Source organism: Scomber japonicus, chromosome 14, assembly GCF_027409825.1.
Source record: "Scomber japonicus isolate fScoJap1 chromosome 14, fScoJap1.pri, whole genome shotgun sequence".
NCBI lineage: Eukaryota > Metazoa > Chordata > Actinopteri > Scombriformes > Scombridae > Scomber > Scomber japonicus.
The window spans coordinates 353,757-376,876 of NC_070591.1; the positions used below are offsets into that span (position 1 = coordinate 353,757).

A 23,120-nucleotide genomic window follows, 5' to 3' on the forward strand; every position below is an offset into this window, starting at 1 on the left:
GATATGAAGTTATTACACACACACACACACACACCTGTCCCTGAGGGGGGGGGTGTGTTCACCTGCAGAGAGTATAACAGCAGCAGCTTCCCTCCGAACTCTCAGTCTGACTCTGAAATGGCAAACTTCCTGTCCAACGCGCTGGGGAGCGACGGCATCGCCAAGATGGCCGGAGAGAAAGTCGGTGAGTGTGTTTCATCTATACTAATAATAAATACATATACACATACATATATCTATATATTATATAGATATATGTATATGTGTGTATATGTATGTATATCTACTAGTTAAGGTCAGCGAGCAGCAGCATCAGAGTGATGTCACTGATCAGAGAAACATTTTGACTATTTTAAACGTTAATAAAAGCAGAAACAACTCAGAATTTACTGTTGAATCGTTTTAACAGCGTCTGCAGAACTTCTCTTTATGAATAATTATTATTAATATAATAATTATTATAATAATTATAATAATTACCTTCAGGCTGTTTGCAGGGTCCTTCCTTCCTTCCTTCCTTCCTTCCATATCAACTAGTATGGCATGATCTTACATTATAACTTTTATATTAAAACTTTTAAAACTAGTTTAACTGATTTATGAATTCATCATCTTACCAACATTTATTATTACTGACACATGTTCCTCTTGTTCATACTGACTTTTAACAGATGTCATCTTTTAATAGTCAGTATGAACAGGAGGAACCTTTTTACTGTTCATATATTTATATACTGTTTAATTGATCATCTTACCAACCCTTATTTATCTGTGTTTCTGTGTGTTTCTGTGTGTTTGTCTGCAGGTTCTTGTGAGTGGAGGATTGTTCTGGTTGGGAAGGCGGGAGTGGGGAAGAGTTCAACAGGAAACACCATCTTAGGTGATGAAGTGTTTGAGTCTGAACTAGCTGCAGAGTCTGTCACAGCTGAGTGCAAGAAAGAAACAGGAGAGGTTGGAGGGCAAAAGGTTATGATCATCGACACTCCACCGCTGTTTGACACAATGTTAACCAATGAACAAGTGATTAAGAGGATCAACATGTGCATCGGTTTGTCTTCTCCTGGTCCACATGCCTTCCTGGTGGTTCTCCAGCTGGGCAGATTCACAGAGGAGGAGAAAGAAACAGTGAGACTGATTCAAGAAACATTTGGTGAAGATGCATCTAAATACACAATGATACTGTTCACTCATGGAGACAGACTGAAGAAAAAAACCATTGAAGAGTTTCTCTCAAAGAGCAAAAACCTGAGCGACATCATCCAGAAGTGTTACGGCCGTTATCACGTCTTCAACAACAACAACGGTGACCCGTCACAAGTTAATCAGCTTCTGGATAAAATACAGAAGATGATTCAGGAGAATGGAGGAACACACTACACCACAGAAATGTTCCTGAAAGCAGAAGAAGCCATCGAGAAGGAGAAAGAACGAATCCTGAGAGAGAATGAAGCCCAGAGGAAGAAAGAGTTGGAGGAACTGAAGACCAAATACAAGGCAGAAATGTTGGCGTTACAGCAGGAAATGATGAGACAAAGATATTAGTTTGAAGCACGAGCTCAGGCTAAAATATGGGCACAGAAACCTCCAGTCAACCTCATTGTTGTGTAATCCTTTGAAGAGCTGTTAAGTACCTGCACCTAAATCTCAAATCACTGGTGAGTGCCGTCAAAGAATAACATTGATTTCTTTATGGATTATTTGGATTAATTGTAGAGCTGTGATATGAAATTGGCTTTAGATTATCTGTCAGCGTTTAAATATTTAAATTGATCTGAATCAACCAGATATGTGAAATATTCATATAAACACATTCAGAATAAAACAGATTGTATTAATGTTGTTTCCACTTTGAGGTGTGAAATAAAAGACTGTGGTTGAGTTCTGTTTGGTGTTTCATATGATCTTTGCTCTTTACTGTAACAGGTGTGTACGTAAAGACATTGAACATAAAGCTGATACTGAGTATATTAAACTCAATATATGGATGATATCATTCTACCTTCATCATCTTTATGCCTCTTGCTGTCTTGTGGATAAGGGCCACGTCCACTAACTGGGATTTATAGTATGATAAATATTTTTTCCTTTTTAAAACGTTCAGAAATCCATCTGTGTTCCAGCTAATTTACATTACAGCATTAGCTGTAACCTAATGGTTTGTGTACTGCATAATTAGAGAAAACTAGATAGAAGAGATAGTAGTTTGTTGAATGAAGTGCTGCCTGAAAACAGTAACTGTGCTAAACCTGCACAACCCTTAGTCCCCATTTAAGACAGAACAACCAGAAGAGAAAAAAAGGCCTTCCAGTAGCACTGAGTATGTTTTTACTAACTCTAACCCTAACCCACTCTTCTGTTATTGCATTGTTGGGTATTCTTTAGTAGTTTAGTGAAGGCTGACGTTGTCGTCCTCTTACTGTGAATCCAGCTTTTAGCTTCCTCAGGCCTTTGTAGAATGCAGTCCACTTCTGTTTGAAGCTCAGTGTTGTTTCTCTTGATCTGGTTGATATCAGCTTGTAGAAACAACAGTAGTTTGCTAACCTAGCCCATTTCTGTCATGGCCTTCCCGGTTAGCTCGTTGTGCTACGTTCCACTAGCCATTCAACTATTCAGCATTTGCTGCTTAGTAGCTCTCGTCTCTTAGTTACCACCAACATAGTGATGCCCAACAAAGTCCTCCTGATAGTGGAGGGAAGCTTTATAGGAACATAAAAGTAGAAGGAATCATTTGGTGGCTCAGTTAAGCCAAGATGATGAACAAGAAACCAAGCTGAAGAGGACAACAGAGAAAATGGTGGTAAGGTCATGTGACTTCTCTCATGCAAAGATGACATCACCTTCCCTTCCTGCCACTCAGAGCAGCAGCACCAGTCTGCAGACCCACAGTCAGTTTCACACAGAGACAAAAGAGACGGACATCCAACTTCTGCTCAATAAAAACAAGTCATGTTTTTCACTGTAGTTTTGTATTATGATTAACACTCAACACAGAGTTGACTGAATAATTAATCATATTTTCATTGATTCATTGTTCACCAGTGGAGTATTTAGTTAAAAGTCATTAAACTTTGTCCTACTAATGAAATGAATCCTCGCTCCAGCTGGTTGTAGTGAGCATGTGGGCATTTTGTTATGCAGACCTGTACTTTCCATCAAGACATATGACTGTAAAGGTTTAAAATGATTCTGTTATCATCTTTTGATTGAACTGTTATAGAAACACTAAACACACATCTGCTGGGTTGAAGCTTAAATTATTATTACTGTACAATAAGGAGACAGTAAACATACAGAATGACATCAGCTCATCTCAACTAGCAAAGAGTTAAACTATTATATCTTCTAAGAGAATAAAGGAATCATCTGTGATTGGTCAAACATATCCGCCTTTATGATTTTACCCAATAGAAGACGACCACAGAGCAGAACATGTTAGAGTCTGCACATCTCACACTCATGTAGCCCCAAAACCAGAACCTCAGGTCATAAATGATTTCTTTACCAGGGTTCCCAAACCCAAGACTCTGAGCTTCTACTTGATCTGGATAGATAGAAGAAGAGCAACGTGCCTCCTAAAGATAATAACACATAATCCATAAGACACACAGTCTATGAGGCAAAAGCAGTGATCTTACTGTTATGAACCCAGCTCGTTGGGGGAAAAGGGAAAGTAACACACACAACCAGATGGAAATGGTTGTAAAATTAAAGTGGTGTTTATTATATTAATTCGACAAGTGGAAATTAATAGTAAAGCCAACAGAAAAGGGCTGCCACACCAGGCTTTTATAGCTGTCTGTTCCGTGTTCTCCCACGGAAAGGGCAGCTCAGTGTACAAAGCGGATATTACTCGGTATTCCACATTTGTTTTTGTTTATTTTTCCACAAAAGGGAATCAGTCAGTCAGTCAGGTAATAAACCTAAAAAGAATGAGGAATGCAGCGTTTCAAATTTCATGTGCATACTACAAACACAGCCCATCAATCTTTTACATCAACAATAAGTAACAATAAGTAACATTAAATAACATTAACCCATATCCCATTATAAATATCAACATATTTATCAAATCATACATTCATCAAAATACAAATATATAAATCATTTCATTTCAAAATACTTATTTCATAATTTGAATGTGCGCTTCACAAGTCAAATATTAAGCATCATATTAAATTCAATCAAAAAGCCAAAAGTGCATTTGTTTTGTATAAGCAGGAAACTACAGCTCCCAGAATGCCCCGCGGCAAAACAGGAAATATACCGGCCCGCGATTCATTCAAACATTTATAAAGCTAAGGAGAATAGATACAAACGGACCCGGAAGGTACAATGCAATATTAGAAGTGTAAATGTCAGCTTTACATCCCACAGCTTGCCACCATCAGCTTTTAACTTTGGAGAATAGCGTTGTCTTTATCACTTCCGTCTACCGGAGCATAGCGTCTCTAACATGCACCGGACATAAGCACAATAAACAACATAGCATGGCGACAGCAGACGACATGAAGCGGACAACATAAAAACAGACAAGAGAGAACTTACCAAGTGGCTGCACACCGGGTTGAAAGTTACTACAAACTAAATGAATCTCTTGCTTCCTTTTAACGTAGTAAACACCGGTCAGCTGTTCTCACAGCACACCTCTCTCTTAAAGAGACAGTACACTATTAAACACCGGTCAGCTGTTCTCTCTCTTAAAGAGACACTACACTAGTAAACACCGGTCAGCTGTTCTCACAGCACACCTCTCTCTTAAAGAGACACTACACTATTAAACACCGGTCAGCTGTTCTCACAGCACACCTCTCTCTTAAAGAGACAGTACACTATTAAACACCGGTCAGCTGTTCTCTCTCTTAAAGAGACACTACACTAGTAAACACCGGTCAGCTGTTCTCACAGCACACCTCTCTCTTAAAGAGACAGTACACTATTAAACACCGGTCAGCTGTTCTCACAGCACACCTCTCTCTTAAAGAGACACTACACTATTAAACACCGGTCAGCTGTTCTCACAGCACACCTCTCTCTTAAAGAGACACTACACTATTAAACACCGGTCAGCTGTTCTCACAGCACACCTCTCTCTTAAAGAGACAGTACACTATTAAACACCGGTCAGCTGTTCTCACAGCACACCTCTCTCTTAAAGAGACACTACACTATTAGGCTGCGACACCTCAAACGTTTCTCTATGACTGCATTTGTAGCTCTGGTTTAAAGTAAATAAGTATTTGAATAAACATGTAAATAAGAAATAACAAAACTCCACAAATTATGCAACTCCACAGAAAACACAACACTGTCGCTCTCTGATTAGGAAGCTCTGCACCAATCAGCCTCATCCACCAGCCGCCAGGGATCTGCTTCATGGATCCACTGCAGTGGGGTGGAACGACACACAGAGGAAGGGCAGAAACAATGCAAATGGCCGAGGGCCGTAACACTTACATCCACAGTCTTAGATTATAATGATCAAACTAATCTTTGATCCTTCTTCACTTTTACAGAACAACAATGACGAGTTAATTATTTACTTTGTGTGCACTGGAAGGTTTAATCTTTATTCTTTCATCCTTCACTTTTATTCATAAATTTGCCTTGAAATGAAAATAGTTTGTTTCATGTGGGAATGTTGGGTCTCTTTAAAGTTAAAACCTGAAGAGTTCGGTAAAGATTGATTGATTGATGGAGATTGATTTAAAAAAGTCCTGATGCTGCAGAAAAGATGTGACTTTAAATATAATTTTATATGAACCTCCTGAGTATCCACTGCAGTTGTCATAAAATGAATGTATCGCTAACAGTGTCAGTGTAGAGGTTTTTATAGGACTGAAGGTTAACAGCATTTACAGTTTATCATCATATGGCTGTCACGTTATGTTCAGACCAATGACAGAAAGTTCAGCCCTGCAGAGACCAGAGTGAACGCCCATCAGGAGATAAGAAGTCTGAACTTATTACAACAGTCAGAAAAGATTAGCCATTCATTTTCAAAAGAGACGTCCAACACAGAGATCATCAGAGTCCATTTGGTCTTCTCAGATATTCATCATGTGTGCTGCAACCTCTACAGGTACGTTCAAGTTTTACTTTTTATAAGAATTCAGTTGTAATGTTTGTAATGTTAAACATGATGTTAATGTAATGTCCCTGTGTGTTTCTGTGTGTTTCTGTGTGTTTGTCTGCAGCTTCTGATGAGTGGAGGATTGTTCTGGTTGGGAAGACGGGAGTGGGGAAGAGTTCAACAGGAAACACCATCTTAGGCGATGAAGTGTTTGAATCCGAACTAGATGCAGACTCTGTCACATCAGAGTGCAAGAAAGAAAGAAGAGAGATTGAAGGGCGAAAAGTTACAGTCATCGATACTCCAGGACTGTTTGACACAACTTTAACCAATGAAGATGCCTGGAAGATGATCAGGGAGTGCATGGCTTTGTCTTCTCCTGGTCCACATGCCTTCCTGGTGGTTCTCCAGCTGGGCAGATTCACAGAGGAGGAGAGACAAACAGTGAGACTGATTCAACAAACGTTTGGTGAAGATGCACCTAAATACACAATGATACTGTTCACTCATGGAGACAGACTGAAGAAACAAACCATTGAAGAGTTTCTCTCAAAGAGCGAGGACTTGAGCGACATCATCCAGAAGTGTTACGGCCGTTATCATGTCTTCAACAACGATGCTGACGACCGGTCACAAGTCAGTCAGCTTCTGGATAAAGTAGAGAAGATGATTCAGGACAATGGAGGGTCACACTACACCACAGAAATGTTCCAGAAAACAGAAGAAGCCATCGAGAAGGTGAAAGAACGAATCCTGAAAGAGCGTGAGCCCGAGAGGATCAAAGAGCTGGAGGAACTGAAGGCCAAACACAACAATGACATGTTGGGTGCAATGAAAGAAATGATGAGAGAAATGTATGAGAAGCAGGCAAGGTCTGAAGCTGAAATACAGGCATTGAAATTTCAATTACAGGATTCTGAACGTCGCTGTCCGATCCTTTAAAGAGCTGTACTTACCTGCTGCAACAGTTTAGATAACAATCAGTGCTGAGTGCAATCAGAGGATAAAGTTGATTCCTTTTTGGTCTCTTTGATTTGTTGTAGAACTGTGATATCAGGTTTGTTTTAGATCATCTGTCAGCATTTAAATAGTTAAACTCAAGTGATGATTTTATACTCATTGTTTAGCCAGATATGTGTAATATTCATATAAAACAGATTTAATCCATGTTGTATCCACTTTGAAATAAATGTTGTCTAATGCTGTTGTTTGTTTCATATTTGAACTTTTCAATCAATAAATTACTTCATTTGTCCCCAAAAGCACATGAACATGAACACATCATATTAATATAAAAACACAAAGCACATGAACATGAACACATCATATTAATATAAAAACACAAAGACATGAACATGAACACATCATATTAACATTAAAACACAAAGACAGCAGAGTTCACAGATTAAAACTATTTAAAATGTTCCAGATGCAGTCAAACCAACATCCAGTCACATAGAGACAGATTACCCATCTGCTTATGTCACTCACCTTTATCTAAGTGTGAGTGCTGATTGTTCTTAAAACTTTAAAAAGGTCAGACTTAAAATCTCACTGAGTCAACTATAGATCAAACTCACAACCTCCAAACTTTGAGTCATTTGATCAGAAACACTGACTGTAAAATACTTCCAGATAACTGAGAATCTGTGGATGAAGTTTTTCTTTCTTTCTGCAGGTTTAAAAACACAAGCTGAGAATCTGTATGAAGGCAGCTAACACTGAGACACACAGACACATTACTCTGTTTCTTCTCCTGTTGATCACTCATTACAGTGGATCTATTTCCCTTCCTTCCTTTGTACAGCAGACCTTATCATTCACCTGAAAATCAAACCTTGGTCCTCAAAACGTCCTGGCAGGATATTGAGAGAGGGAGACACAACTTCTGCTCAAACAGAACTGTAAAAGTCATATTTTTGTGGTTTTGTATTATGACTGATTCAGTAAATGCAGAGTTGACTGAGTTCACTGTACAGAAAGGAGAGTGTGTGCTTTAGAGACAGTGCTGATCAGCAGTTTTAATAGTTATAATAAAACCTACCATTCAAAACTGTTGTTGCATCCTTTACTCCTGCTTTAGGTAACATGAGATCAAAATATAGTGTGAATGTACTTTCTCTATAAAAGAATAGTGTAAAACCCAAAGAAACCTCTTTGTGCTCTCTGACGCAAATAATGAAGTATCAGTCATCCGTTTATTAATGACTGATAATAATCTATGAATGCAATGCTTCATAATTTGGTGCTGGGACAAATAACAGAGGAATACTTGAGTTCTATACTTTGAAGAGTCAGAATATGAACCATATGTGTCACAGAGTTGCAGAGCAGGTGGACTCAAAAGCAGACTGCATGCTGACAGAGTCTCAATGGACATTTATTTGCCAAAACGGGAACAAACAAACAGACAATTAACACAGATCACACTAACAGCAAAAACACACAGAGACTCAGACAAAGACTGAACTGAAAAACAAAACCTATATAGAGATGATTACTAAACAGGATGCAGGTGAAACACATGAGGAAATTGGCTGAGGCGGGAAAACACAGGAAGTAAAACTAACTGCACACACAATGTGCTCCCAGCTCATAGAACCTTATGAACCTACTAGAACACTGTGCTCCCAGCTCATAGAACCTTATGAACCTACTAGAACACTGCGCTCCCAGCTCATAGAACCTTATGAACCTACTAGAACACTGCGCTCCCAGCTCAGAGAACCTTATGAACCTACTAGAACACTGCGCTCCCAGCTCATAGAACCTTATGAACCTACTAGAACACTGCGCTCCCAGCTCATAGAACCTTATGAACCTACTAGAACACTGCGCTTCCAGCTCATAGAACCTTATGAACCTACTAGAACACTGTGCTCCCAGCTCATAGGACCTTATGAACCTACTAGAACACTGCGCTCCCAGCTCATAGAACCTTATGAACCTACTAGAACACTGCACTCCCAGCATGCAGGCCTACTTGTGGTTCCTAGTATGTCTAAAAGTAGAACAGGAGGCAGAGCCTTCAGTTCTCAGGTTCCTCTCCTGTGGAACCGTCTCCCAGATTGGTTCCGGGGGGAAGAACCCTCTCTACGTTTAAGAGTAGGCTTAAAACGTTCCTTTGTGATGTAGCTTATAGTTGGGGCCGGTTCCAGCTCCTAGTTTATGCTGCTATAGGCTTAGACTGCCGGGGGACTCCCATGATGCACTGGGCTCCTCTCTCCTCCTCCCTCTCTCTCTCTCTATCCATCCATCTATCCTCTCTCCTCCTCCCTCTCTCTCTCTCTCTCTCTATCCATCCATCTATATCCATTAACATTTATGTTCTATTAATGCATCAATAAGCTAAACTTCTTCCCCAGAGTTGTCTGTGCTTTCTGGTCTCACAGGTAATCTGGGCCTGGAGACGTCCGGATGACAGATTCCAGTCCCGGATCTTCAATGTGCTTCTCTCTCCTCTCCTTCCTCTCTCTCCTCTCCTTCCTCTCCTTCCTCTCTCTCTCCTCTCCTTCCTCTCTCTCCTCTCTCTCCTCTCCTTCCTCTCTCTCCTCTCTACTCCAACCGGTCCAGGCAGATGTTCTCCCACTCTGAGTCTGGTTCTGAGGGTTCTTCCTGTTAAAAGATGTTCTCCCACTCTGAGTCTGGTTCTGAGGGTTCTTCCTGTTAAAGGGAGTTTTTTCTCTCCACTGTCACCAAGTGCTGCTCATGTGGGAATGTTGGGTCTCTTTAAATGAAACCTGAAGAGTTTGGTTTAGAACCTGCTCTATGTGGAAAGAGCCTTCACATGACTCTGTGGTGATTTGGAGCTTTATAAATAAAGATTGATTGATTGATTGACAAGGAGAAAATGTTTCCTAATAAGACAAACTAAACAACAGAGACAATAGCAAGTAACAATATGTAAGGCTTAAAAATACATTCTCATCACTTAGCCTGCAAATTATTGTTTTATTCATTGAAATTAAATTAAATTATACGTTACAGTTTTTATAATCTGATCTTTTGTCTCTGGACTCATCAAGTGAAAAACAATGAATGTGTTCTATTAATAATAATAACTTCATCTTCTTCCATGTTCTTTGTCTCACTGACTCACTTTTCGTTTGTCTTCCTCTCTTATTCAGATTTTCTGCTTTGAACAAGTGAACGTTCAGCATTTCATTGATTATTCATTAATAGTTTCAGCAGTGAACTACTCAGGTAAAAGGTGTTAAACTCTGACCTGCACATCTGTGATATCTCCTTTGACAATGAATGAATCATTGTTCCAGCTGGTTGTAATGATTGAACATTTCTTATCTTCATGTGAACAGTTTGTTCTGCAGATCTGCAAATTTCCATCAAAGATATGATTGTAAAGGTTTAAAATGTTTCTGTTATCATGAGGTCTTTAGATCTGAACAACAGTGACTGCAGTTAATCAATGACTTTGTGTGCGTTGGGAAGTTTAATTTTCATTAAGTCATTGCTGACACTTTATACTTGGTTGCTCCTTCTTATAATATCAATGAATTTTAAAAATAATCTTTCAGGAGCAACATTTTAACATTTTAATTTGTAATTTGTGTTTAAACTCAAGTCAAGAAGTTCCTGATGCTGCAGAAAACATGTGACTCTGGTGAATTGTTATTGGAGTTTAAATATAGTTTTATATGAACCTCCTGAGTATCCACTGTAGTTGTCACAAAATAAATTTCACTAACAAAGACCATGCCAACTTAGATATGAGTTCAAGTATTTATTATGTGGAAGGAAAAGGGTTTGAGGGTTAAAAGGTCGAAAAGGTGGGTTGAGGGGATGAGGGAAGGGATGAGTCATGAGGGAGGAGTAGGAAGAAAAGAGAGGTGTAGTTAATTGCAGACCCCCAAAAAGTCTTCCAGAAGACAGGAACATGTAAGCGTTTGTGGCGGATGTAAGTTAAGTATTTTACATTTTAATTATGTTGTCTGGGATACCTTGTTGGGAAGCTGAGGAGGCGGCGCCGATGCGGAATGAATGACCTGAGTATGATTCTGGGGATAAGCTGGATTTGATTAGGATTTGCCGCAGGTGGAAGTGGAACCGAAAACATGTGTTTACTATACCTGTTTCAGTAATGAATAATGGATCAAGTGGGGAGGCGCGGCTGATTTGTCTTAATCAGATGTAGTCGGATGTAGAACAGTAGAAATGTTCCAGTCGAGGGTTTAGGGGTGGTGGCTGAAAATGGTGGGATCAGAGTCAGGAGGTGCTAAACGTTTCTGGAAAGAGAAATGAGAAAGTGAATCAGCGATGGAGTTTCTGTAGCCGGGTATGTGATGCGCTTGGATGGTGAACTGGTGTTTGATGTCCTTTCGTATGAAAGACGTGATGTCTGAGCTACGTGAACGGCCGCCGTTGATGTCTACGACCACTGTGTTATTGGAGTTATGTTAATCTTTTACCACTCGTGCCCCCAAAAGGATGGCTGCAACAATTAACAGATACGTTACGTAGATGGCGGTAACAGCGTCAGAGACAAGAACTCGGAAGGCCATGTGGCAGAGAACCATCTGCCATTGAAGCAGCCTTCATAGCCAATACAAGGGGCCATGTTGGTGACCAGTTTGGTGTCTTTAGGCCTGGAGATGTGGTAGTCATAGGAGAGATGACGTTCCACAAGGAGAGGAACTGATGCCACGGTTCTAATTCAATCCTGCGTGTGTCTTCCATTGCTATAAGGTCGTAGGAGGTGGGATAGGAGGGCTCGGCCTAGGGGAGTAATGGGAATTGTATAGTTGAGGTGGCCTAGCGAAGCGAGTGACTGATGTGTATAGTTGTTTAGCAGGATCCAGTGCAGCGATATTGTAAGAATGCTTTTGCACCATAAAGGTCAGGCATACTACGAAACATTAAGCGCCCTTTCAGAAGACGCCGAAGAGATGCACTGGTGATGTAAGCTTTAAATAATCAGCTCTTTGGCATAATACATGCTTGATAGGAATATGGGGACGGTTTTCCTAATGAGAGGAGCAGGTGTGGAGGAAATGACAACAAGGAAGCGAGGTTGCTGCAGTTATTGAGGACCATCATCCTGGTAGAGCACCAATCTACCTCTTTTGTCCCTACCTTTAAGAAAAGGAGCAGAAGGTGGTCGGTTGTGTGTTAGCTAGTGTAGGGGAAAAGATAGAGGGGGCTGCAGAGCAAGCTGCAAAAAATGGCGAGGCTTCATCAACAAATGCATGAATGAATGAACAAACGACTGAATGAATGAACAAATGAATGAATGAATGAACAAACGAATAAACAAACAAGCGAATGAATCAATGAATGAGGCAGCGTGCAATGACGTCATCGATGTTGCAGCCGACTCGCGTGGAGGGCAAGTGTGATGTTTTGCTGCAGTTTGTGTAAAGTTGGAAGAGTGTGGTGAAAAGTGATGTAATTGGTTGAGTCCGTGCTTTGGGCAGGCAATGGTCCGGCTGGATATTTTCAAAGTTGGTTGATGGTCGGAAAGTTGGCAGCGGATTTTGCGCCCAGTCGCGGTCATTTCTCCAGTAGCCTTGGCTGCTGGACCTCAAGCGGGATGAAGAGGGGGGCAGCGGGGAGGAGCAGTGGCTCCGGATCACCGGGAGCAGGATCTTCCCCTGGAGACGTAGAGAGGCGATTGCCTGATAACGTTGGCGCTGTCAGAGGAAAAGAGGCTGAGGGCTCCGGGAAGCTGGGATGACTGAGTATGCCTGTGGTGTACTTGAAATGAGATGAAGGGGGATAGAGTGGATAGGGTGTGACTTAAGTACTGCTTGTGTTGTGCCCTTAAACAGGGAAAGTAGTGAGGGAAGAGGGATGAATAAACACACACTCTGCTCTTGCCTTCACTCGTCTGTATTGAGTCTTAATTATATACAGTACAACCAAATTCACACATTTTCCCCAGTATGAATACACTCAGTCTCAGGATCACAGTTTCCACAAGTTCTTCTCTATGGTTTTCTAAATAATGTAAATTATATTTTTAACCAGCATAGACTGCAACTTACATGAAATACATTTACCTTTTTAACTTATGTCTTTTAGCTGACACATGAACTAACTTGTTACAGTAATAAAATAACATTTTTAAACATCTTACAGAAAATACCTCTGTGACAAGCTCAAATATAGAAAATGGCGGAACAACAGTCAGGCGCTAAAGCGAGACAATAGCAGCAGCTAGCTTACACGGTGACGAAGTTAGCCAGAAACTCTTTGACAACATAAAAGTACAAAATTCACCTCTTTCTCTCACAATGAACAACCATGACAAAATAACAATTATCAACAACGTGTGTCACTAGATTTATAGTGCTTTGTGTACGGTAATCACCTTAAACAGGGAAAGTAGTGAGGGAAGAGGGATGAATAAACACACATTCTGCTCTTGCCTTCACTTGTCTGTATTGAGTTAGGAATAGTTGCGCGATTCCCCCTACTGAAGCCCTGAGGCATTACCAATAGATCGACGCATAATCAACCCAGACAAAGAACACACATTATCTATTTGTATTATTTACACTCTGGCTGCATATTCTCCACAGTAATAACCTTAGCAATTTAGTTGAAATAACAATGAAATGATGTGTTAAGAAAATCAAATTATTTTTAAATTCTTAACTACCACACTTGTGTGGAAATTGAGAAGGTATGAGGCGTGATCTCCGCTCCTGAACTTTGTTATAAAACTTCATATAGTAGTATTGCTGATAGTGTCAGTGTAGAAGTTTTTATTCTTAGACTGAAGGTTAACAGCATTTAGTTTAAGTAGATTGGTGCCTTGAAGCAGACAGTCCTGGTTGGAACTGGTATTCTGTCAGTAGGCATTAAAATACTCACACAAAAAGACACCTAACATTAGAACAACATTACACAATACTCTAAGCCACTCTTAGAAAAGAGAACGCTGGATGCTTCCATGTTAACCAACTACAGACCTATCTCAAATCTTCCTTTTATAGCCAAGATCGTTGAGAAAGTGGTTTTTAATCAACTCAGCAATTTCTTGAACTCCAGTGGCCTTTTTGACAAGTTTCAATCAGGCTTCCGACCAACAGGTTAACCCCTAACCCCCCCCCCCCCCCCCCCCCCCCCAACCCTAACCACAGTACAGAAACAGCTCTTATTAGAGTGTTAAATGACATAAGGTTGAACACTGACTCAGGCAAGGTGTCAGTTCTGGTCCTGTTGGATCTCAGTGCTGCGTTTGACACTGTGGATCACAGTATACTGTTGAACAGGTTGGAAACTTGGGCAGGACTCAGCAGAACAGTCCTAGACTGGTTTAGGTCCTACTTGGAAGAGCGGAGTTATTTTGTGACCATTGGAAGTTATGAATCTGATCGAGTGGCTATGACATGTGGAGTTCCTCAGGGGTCAGTTCTTGGACCCCTTCTGTTCAGTCTATATATGCTGCCCTTGGGTCAAATTCTGCAGAACTCTCATGTAGACTATCACAGTTATGCAGATGACACACAGATATATCTAGCACTGTCCCCAGATGACTACAGTCCAATACAGTCATTGTGTCACTGTTTAGAGCAAGTCACTGATTGGATGAACCAAAATTTCCTTCAATTAAATCAGGTCAAAACTGAGGTCATTGTTTTTGGAAATAAAGAGAAGAGGATTGCTGTCAGTAAACATCTCGAGTCACTCTCTCTAAAAACTAGGGACCAAGTCCGAAACCTTGGCGTGCTGATAGACTCAGATCTGACTTTCAGCAGTCATATCAAATCAGTCACCAAAACAGCTTCTATCAGCTTAAGAACATATCCAGAGTGAAGGGTTTTATGTCTCAGACCAGGAGAAGTTGATTCATGCTTTCATCTCAAGTAGACTCGACTACTGTAACGGTCTTCTGACTGGACATCAAACAGCTGCAGCTCCAGTTTGAACCAGAACAAAGAGATCAGAGTACATTACTCCAGTTCTAAAGTCTTTACACTGGCTCCCAGTCAGTTCTAAAGTCTTTACACTGGCTCCCAGTCAGCTCTAAAGTCTTTACACTGGCTCCCAGTCAGTTCTAAAGTCTTTACACTGGCTCCCAGTCAGCTATAGAATAGATTTTAAAGTTCTGCTACTGGTCTACAAATCACTGAATGGTTTAGGTCCAGAATACATGAATGACATGTTAGTAGAATATAAACCCAGTAGAGCTCTGAGATCTACTGACTCAGGTCAGATAGTTGAGCCCAGAGCTCTGAGATCTACTGACTCAGGTCAGATAGTTGAGCCCAGAGTTCAAACTAAACATGATGAAGCAGCTTTTACACAACTGGAACAAACTACCAGCAGAACTGAAATCATTTTTAAATCCAGGTTAAAAACATTTCTCTTCTCCTGAGCTTATGATTGAGCTCTTTTAAAGCACTTTACATTTTAATCTTTCATTTGCACTCTATGTCCTTTTAATGATTTTAAAGCTAATTTATTATTTTATGCTGCAATCTTATAATTAATGCTCTATTCTAGTATTATATTTCTCTCTTTCTATTTGTTCTGTACTTTGTTTTTATTATTAGTGTGTGTGTGTGTGTGGGGGGGGGGGGGGTCAATTGTATGTTTTAATGTTTTTCAAATTACATGTTTTTCTGTTTTATGTAAAGCACATGAGTTGCCATTGTGTATGAAATGCTCTATTTAAATAAAACTGCCTTGCCTTACTCACAGTTTCCTCGTTCCAGTCTGTTTTAATGATGTAACGTTTATTATCTTTGTTTGTACATTAGTTCTGCAGATCTGCAACTTTCCATCAAAGATATGATTGTAAAAGTTTGATATGATTCTTTTATAATGGGGTCTTTTGATCTGAACAACAGTGACTGACGTTAATCAATTACTTTTTGTACACTGGGAGGTTTCATCTTTAGTGTTTCATCCTTGACACACGTGACACATTTGTGTTTAAACTCAAGTCAAGAAGTTCCTGATGCTGCAGAAAAGATGTGACTCTGGTGAATTGTTATTGGACTTTAAATATAGTTTTATATGAACCTCCTGAGTATCAACTGTAGTTATCATAACATAAATGTATCACTAACAGTGTCAGTGTAGAGGTTTTTGTAGGACTGAAGGTTAACAGCATTTACCGTTTATCACTCATTACAGTGGATCTATTTCCCTTCCTTCCTTTGTACAACAGACCTTATCATTCACCTGAAAATCAAACCTTGGTCCTCAAAACGTCCTGGCAGGATATTCAGAGAGGGAGACACAACTTCTGCTCAAACAGAACTGTAAAAGTCATATTTTTGTGGTTTTGTATTATGACTGATTCAGTAAATGCAGAGTTGACTGAGTTCACTGTACAGAAAGGAGAGTGTGTGCTTTAGAGACAGTCCTGATTGGTGGTTTTAACTGGTATAATAAAACCTACTACCAACTCTGATCCTTGGTGCCAGACAGGAACCTCAGACATTAAGTAGACTGGTGCCTTGAAGCAGACAGTCCTGTTTGGAACTGGTATCTGTCGGTCGGGATTAAAATACTCACACAAACAGACACATAACATTAAAACAATGTTACACAATACTCACACAAAAATACAACACAGTAACAGCTGGGGGCCATCACAGTTTCACTGATTATCGATTACATTATTTAAAAATGGATTCATTGTTTCAGCAGTTATTTTGTTAAAAGCGATTAAACTTTATCCTACTAATGAAATGAATCCTCGTTCCACTCTGTTTTAATGATGTAACGTTTATTATCTTCATTTGTACATTAGTTCTGCAGATCTGCAACTTTCCATCAAAGATATGATTGTAAAAGTTTGATATGATTCTTTTATAATGGGGTCTTTTGATCTGAACAACAGTGACTAAAGATAAACAATTACTTTTTGTACACTGGGAGGTTTGAGCTTTATTGTTTCATCCTTGACACACGTTAACATCCTTCCTCTTATAATGTCAATAAATAAATAAATAAATAACTGAACATAACAATAACATTTCAATTTGTAATTTGTGTTTAAACTCAAGTCAAGAAGTTCCTGATGCTGCAGAAAAGATGTGACTCTGGTGAATTGTTATTGGACTTAAAATATAGTTTTATATGAACCTCCTGAGTATCCACTGTAGTTGTCATAACATGAATGTATCACTAACAGTGTCAGTGTAGAGGTTTTTGTAGGACTGAAGGTTAACAGCATTTACTGTTTATCATCATATGGCTGTCACGTTATGTTCAAACCAATGACAGAAAGTTCAGCCCTGCAGAGACCAGAGTGAACGCCCATCAAGAGATAAGAAGTCTGAACTTATTACAACAGTCAGAAAAGATTAGCCATTCATTTTCAAAAGAGACGTCCAACACAGAGATCATCAGAGTCCATTTGGTCTTCTCAGATATTCATCATGTGTGCTGCAACCTCTACAGGTACGTTCAAGGTTTACTTTTTATATAAGAATTTAACAGCAAACTCATTTCCATCTGAAGTTCTTCAGTTGTAATATTTTACTTTACCTGTCTGATCTTAATCTTCATTCGCGAATTATTAAATCACAGTAAACACGTCAAAAATCATGCCAATAGCTTTTTTAAAAAAATATATTGTATTTTGAATGAGGTAGACATGTCCACCGTGGACACAGAAACAACATAACATAAAAGTGATTCAATGGAAATTAATATAGGTGACAGCCTACTAACATACTGTATTTTAACATTTTTCAAAAGCTATTAATCATTTTCCAAGAGGGGAAACAACATGTTTCATGCTTCTCTTGTGGCCCTGCTATTGTTAAATGAATAAAATGATTTCAAATGTCCATTCTATAGTTCTTTAATGTTAGTATGTGTATTCACACCATTAGCTCCAAGTAAATGTTAATATCTTGATTAAAACATTTTTCTGGGGAGCACAAATACACAACCACAAACACACATATATAATAATAATTAGAAATTAAATAGATATAACACACAAAACAAGCAAAATCTAAGTATAGGCCTAAAAGGCAAAATATACCCTTTGCTGCACAACATCCAAGAAAACCAAGAAAAAATATGATTAAAGACTTGACAAACCTATTTCTAAACTCTTATTTAGTTAAAATGATATTTTTAAACTGGCCTTTTTGAATTTATGATACAATATCTCAAAATGACAGAGAGCCAAAAATTATATTTTGATGGTGTGGGGATTTGCCATCTGGTACCATCTGGTGAATTGGACATGGTATTACAATTGAAATGGTTTGATGGCTTCAATTAATGGACCAACAGAAAATTCATGAACAATTTAGAGAAAGAGAAAAACACTTTCAAACATCTGCTGCTGTCAATCTGAAGATTTGCTGTTTTTATCTGAATAAACTATAAACACCATTCAGCAACAACTAGCTGCTGTGTGAGAAACATGTAACACATTACTGATTACTCTGCTCCCATTTGGTAGACATCTACACATGATCAACATCTCAATACATTAGCTACCAATACTATTAATACATTAGCTATCACTTTAGAAACACTGCGTGTTTGCTAATGTGTAAGCAGCCATTCAACAACAGAAGATCCCTCCTGTAAGCTCACTTAAAATGATGTTAATGTAATTTCCCTGTTTGTTTCTGTGTGTTTCTGTGTGTTTGTCTGCAGGTTCTTGTGAATGGAGGATTGTTCTGGTTGGGAAGACAGGAGTGGGGAAGAGTTCAGCAGGAAACACCATCTTAGGTGAAGAAGTGTTTGAGTCTGAACTAGCTCCAGAGTCTGTCACAGCTGAGTGCAAGAAAGAAAGAAGAGAGGTTGGAGGGCGAAAGGTTGCCATCATTGACACTCCAGGACTGTTTGACACAGTTTTAACCAATGAACAAGTGATTAAGAGGATCAAAATGTGCATCGGTATGTCTTCTCCTGGTCCACATGCCTTCCTGGTGATTCTTCAGCTGGGCAGATTCACAGAGGAGGAGAAAGAAACAGTGAGACTCATTCAAGAAACATTTGGTGAAGATGCATCTAAATACACGATGGTACTGTTCACTCATGGAGACAGACTGAAGAAAAAAACCATTGAAGAGTTTCTGTCAAAGAGCGAGGACTTGAAGAATGTCATCAAGACGTGTCATGGTCGTTATCATGTCTTCAACAACAACAGCAATGACCCGTCACAAGTCCATCAGCTTCTGGATAAAATACAGAAGATGATTCAGGACAATGGAGGGTCACACTACACCACAGAAATGTTCCTGAAAGCAGAAGAAGCCATCGAGGAGGAGAAAGAACGAATCCTGAGAGAGAATGAAGCCCAGAGGAAGAAAGAGCTGGAGGACCTGAAGGCCAAATACAAGGCAGAAATGTTGGCGTTACAGCAGGAAATGTTGAGAGAAAGACATGAGATGGAAGCAAGGCTCAGAGCTGAAATGCAGGCACGAACACCTCCAGTCCCCCCACCTCGCCAACATCATCATAAGCCTGGCTGTGTAATCCTTTGAAGAGCTGTTAACTACTTGCTGTAACAGTCCAGATAAAAATCTCAAATCATTGCTGAGTGCAGTCAGAGAATAAAGTTGATTGGTTTATGTTTTATTTGATTCATTGTGTGACTGTTTTGCCAGATATGTGAAATATTCATATAAACACATTCAGAATAAAACAGATTGTATTCATGTTGTTTCCACTTTGAGGTGTGAAATAAAAGACTGTGTTTGATTTCTGTTTGGTGTTTCATATGATCTTTGCTCTTTACTGTAACAGGTGTGTATGTAAAGACATTGAACATAAAGCTGATACTGAGTATATTAAACTCAATATATTAGACAAACACACACAAACATAAAAGCTTTAATGCAGACGAGAACAGAAAAGTGACCTTGGTGGATATCTAGATAACAACTTTTACTTCTCGCTGTAAAAGTTGTTTTTATGGCCTGAATGAGTGTGAAGGGTTCAACTTCAGTCTTCATGCTAGTATGTGGCTCTGTTGGCCCACAATTAATTTAAAAAGCTTAAAACTGATAGGTATTAATTTGGAAAATGAAAAAAATCAAATATTAAAGGAATCTATAAGATCTGATAAGATCTCTGATTTCTGATAAGAAATCAGCTGTAAATAGAAGAGGAGTTATTCACAAAAATCTGAATAAAATTACCACTTCAGCAATAGATCATCAAAATAGGAGGGTTAAATGTGGACTCTTAAACATTAGATCTCTCTCCTCTAAAGTTGTTTTAATCAATTATATAATATCAGATCATCATATTGATTTATTCTGTATCACTGAAACTTGGCTGTCAGCCTAAATGAATCCACTCCTCCCAGTCATATTAATACTCACATTCCTCCAGACACTCAGACCTAATAATCAAACCCAGACCTAAACTTAGACAAATGATTTGAAAGTCTTGTTCTCAGCCTCTCTCACCCAGCCTGGAAAACTTTACAGCCAGTTTTATTCGTTATAGTGCACTGTCCAACTTCTCAGTTTTTATCAAATTTAGTCCTTAGTACTGATAAAGTGATTATAGTAGGTGACTTCAATATTTATGTGTATGTAGATAACAATAGCCTAAGCAGTACATTTTATATCTTGTTATATCTGTCCAGGAGCTAAGTGGGCCCCTATTAAATTGAGAGCTTTGCCTTCAGACTCAGCTCCTTCTTCACCAGGACAGTCCAGTGCAATGCCCACATTACTGCTGACACCACACTGATCCACCTGTCGATCTCCCGCTCCATCCTACCCTCACTCATGAACAAGACCCTGATATACTTAGACTCCTCCACTTGGGGGAAGAACTCCCTCCCAACCCTGAGGGGGCAATCCACCTTTTTCCAGCAAACCCAGAGCCTGTTGGAGATCTTCACCTGTCGAGTCCAACAGAACAACATCAACCGTAAACAGCAGAGAAACAATTCTGAGGTCTGATGTTTCTGACCAGACTGTCCCAAACAGCATGTGACCTCCATGTCAGAGCCAATGGTTCCCTGACTGCTATTAGGTACCAGAATCAAACTCTCAATGGGTCCTGGTTCCTCTTGGTCCAGTGGACTATGTAGACTGTCCAGAAACTAAGTTGGGCCCTGATCCAGGTCTGGGAAGAGAGCTGTGATTTCAGTGGGTTGATGGTTTTGGTTCCATTGACTGCTGTTACGTCATTTTGTTCTCAGTTAATTATAAAATGTTCATCAGTAAAGATTCTTCACTTCAATCATTCCTTCATTAAGATGTGATGTGTTTCAGTGTTTGGAGCAGTAGATGGCAGCAGAGAGACGACAGACTGAAGCACACCTGTTATTAATCTGCAGGTTTTACTGATGCAGGCTGATGTTTTTATCTATGTGTGTTCTGCTAATAAAAGTTATTATTCTCTACATATTTTGCTTTAGTTGTGAGTTTGTTTTATTAACTCCAAACCAGACTTTATTAATCCAAACATATATTTCAGTAAACATATTTTCATATATGTTCGTCTCTTGTTTGGGATGTTCAGGCTCTGACTCATTGTTGTACTGAGCGCGTTCAGATCAGTTACAGATCTGTAAGATAAACAGCTGTTCCAGAGGAAGTGCTGGTGGGGCTGATGGGTAATTAACTGATGTATTGTGGTTGTTGATCTGATGGGATCCAGAGATGCACTCACATGAACAGGGAGTGTTTAACCTCCTCTATCACCACCAATCCACTGGTCTGAGTTTTAAACTTTGACACCAAGATGTTTTTAAATCTGAGAACATTTTTGTGTTTGTAATTTCTGACTCTTCAGAGGAAACATGTTTTAGGAAGTTGAACTCTGTACTCACTAAATTAAAACTAAATTCACTTCAGATGTAAATTATAATGAGTAAAACTGGGGCTTAAAACTCAATAAAAGATGCACTGCAGCCAGAACGAACAATAACAGTCATTACAACATTCATCATTCATACAACAGAAAACCACCATGACTGAAACATTTATTTCATCCCTCAAAGCTCAGATGAAATATGAGGAACATCTGGTTTGTTCTGCATGTGGCTTCATGCTTTATGCGTAATTTGAGTAATTATTTGGATATTGACAGATGATCTGCAATTAATCAAATAAAATCTTCTTTATTCTCTTCATGACTAATTAGTTTGTTAATGGCTATTATTAAGTATTTTATATGACGTGCACTATTTGAACATTACTTTTATTGGGGTGTACACATCAACAGTTTATAGTCTCTCTCCTACCAGCAATGTCCTTTTTCTTTATTTGCTTCATTTGTTTTTTTTACTTTCTAGCACACATTTCCCCACATCCATGCATTTCCATACACTTCTGATTCTACAGATTCACATGTAGTTTTGCTTTAGTTGTGTAAATAAGTTATTTTAAGAAATTACTTTTGTTTTTGAGATTCAAACAAGTTTTCCTCGTTTGTCTGAACTTTGAACCAGTGTGCAACATTAAAAAGACAGCATGTATATCCAAAAGGTGTTATTTAAACAATGACAAAGCAATATGGCCAACAAAGAAGACTACACAGAAAAAAGACCAGACCATGTGGTGTCTTCACTGTGTGGGTCTCTGTTAAAGGCCAATTGTTAAGAGATAAAAGTGCAAGGTTAGGAAGCATACTAACATCAACTTAGCAGTGTGGCTGTATCTATACAACTACACAAATGTCATGTGTAATTCTCTCTTGTTTCTCATTTCAGAAATAGAGACAATCGACACCAGCCACAGACTATCCCCCAACTCCATTCACATCGTTATCAGCCATCATCCTCAACTTAACTCACAACTAGAATACGTAGCCATCGCCTCACAAGATGTCCCCAATGGCCTCACTCCATGAGCCCTCTTGCTCCACTAACCAGGTGGAACTGCTTCAAGGCCTCCCACACAGCTTTCTGTTTACATCACTTGACATCTCTGATCTCTGACCATCTCTAGCTTCTTCACATACACCCACTCTATCTCTACGACCAAACTTACCACAATCCAAGTTTACATCAGCAAATCAACTTTGACCTTAAACCATCTTCCGGAGCACTACGTCTGAGCTCATCACACTAACATCAGCATGTTAATCTGAGGACTCGAAGCACATCCCCTTCCCTGCATTCATCTCTTATGTCTGA

The 23,120-nt window shown here is 39.3% G+C and overlaps 1 pseudogene; it reads left to right on the forward strand.

Moving 5' to 3' along the window:
* The first annotated feature begins 117 nt into the window (after nt 1–117).
* LOC128373212 (GTPase IMAP family member 8-like) lies at nt 118–22,834 on the forward strand (annotated as a pseudogene).
* Nucleotides 22,835–23,120: the final 286 nt, after the last annotated feature.